This window comes from Aphanomyces invadans (assembly GCF_000520115.1).
Source record: "Aphanomyces invadans strain NJM9701 unplaced genomic scaffold supercont1.39, whole genome shotgun sequence".
NCBI lineage: Eukaryota > Oomycota > Saprolegniomycetes > Saprolegniales > Verrucalvaceae > Aphanomyces > Aphanomyces invadans.
The window spans coordinates 321,616-323,446 of NW_008580184.1; positions in this window are offsets into that span (position 1 = coordinate 321,616).

A 1,831-nucleotide genomic window follows, 5' to 3' on the forward strand; every position below is an offset into this window, starting at 1 on the left:
GTCAAGAGGTTGCGTGAACGTCCACTGTGCCGTTTGATATCGTCGGTTGATCAATCCTGTCAGCTTCAGATGGTCCAATTTGCAGGTCATTTCGACAATCTTCGACGAGTTATCCGAAATGTCCTATGTGTGATTCCACCACTGTATGTTGCAAACCACGTCGAGGTCGACCAATCCGTAGTATATACAGCGGATCTTAATTTTCAACTTCATGTCATATTACCTATTACAACTCGAAAAATTGTCGATGATACATGTCGTCCGATGTCGCCGACATCTTGTTGTGCGTCTGTTGGGTTTCACAGCGACATAATAGAGCGATTTAGCAAGTCGGAAATTCAAATTCCCGACTTACAAATTCGAATTTGTAATGCTTCGAAGTTCGAGCAAGTCGGGAAAATCACTGGTGAGAGCTGGTAAATTCATTTTCCCTACCGACTTTGCCGTCCCAAGTCCGAAAAGTCCGTGTTGCTGGCGCGATGGGAAGGAAGGACAGAAAGCAGATTCTGTGGACGGACGAAATGGACGAGGCCCTTCTTAAGGAGGTTGTACGACTAGGGCCATTCCAAGTACCGTGTAGCCCAGTGAAGAAGCGTCGAGTCGTGAGCAGGGCTCGTTGCAACAGTTCATGCAGAAAGTATGCGACAAGAGCAGACTTGGTCTAGGGAATTGTACGAGTCTTGCTACCCGAGTGTACATGTGGTGGACGAAGTCAGTGCATTCCTTCGAACCTGCTTCCCGCGGTCCATGCACTTGTGCACTCAAAGGACTGCCTTGAACAGTCTCTGATAGGTTGAATAGTACGCCGGGTGAACGCCCCGTGGAATTTATCTTGGATAGTCTTCTTCGACGCCACCATCGTCGCCATTGTCGGTGCCATTTTCAATGCTCGTAGTGCTTCTAAAACTTCTATCTTGCAATTTCTACCAATGCGTCGTATTTTTCTCAATATTATCTGATACAGCAGTGAAAATAATTATACGATATCCTTGGGTTTCTCCATAATGGTTGGTCCAACCGACGACAATGTACATTCCATCCATCAGACGCTATATCAGCAACAAGATGAACCACCCTGCGCAAAATCGCGATAGCAACTCAAGATATATTACCATTTTACGCTATATTCTGATTGTGAAGTTGGAACTAAATATAGGACATTTTGGAAAATACGCTCCATTCCCAACTTGTACACTCGTGAAAACATTTCAATACTTGGTCTTGTGTCCTTGAAGTTGTAGTGCTTTAATGCAGCCAGATTGCATAGAACTGGGGAGCTTGTTCATCATTTCTTGGTCGAGGGTGTCCCACTCGCGTTAAATCACAAAAACATGCTCATTCTTCGAACAGAACCGCCTACCATTGACGTAAACTGTTCGGGCAAGGACCCTCCTAAGGTTTTTGACGGGGTGGACAGTGGTCGACATGATCGATGAGCCGACGGAAAATTCTATTACTTGCTGGAGTGCTAAACAACTTGCCACAAAACATATGGTCCTCTCAACATTGATGGCCCCCAAATTAGAATCCAAAATGCATTACCAGGTATATTAAAATAGAAAGGTCCATCATCCATCAACTAGTCGTCCTCTGCAGTACTTTCACTGTCGTAGTCTGATGAGTCGCAAGTTTCAGCATTGCTTTCAACGGCCTGTAGATGTGTGTGAAGTTGATGCACTTTTTCTTCAGCCGCGTTCATGCAGCCTCGAATGGCAGACTCAGACAAGTTGTTGAAAGCACGTTTGAGCCGAGTAAGAACGGCCGGAAAGGTTGTTGTGGTTGTGTACTGACGGCCTACTTCGCCTTTTCTATCGCTCACACAAGTTCGATA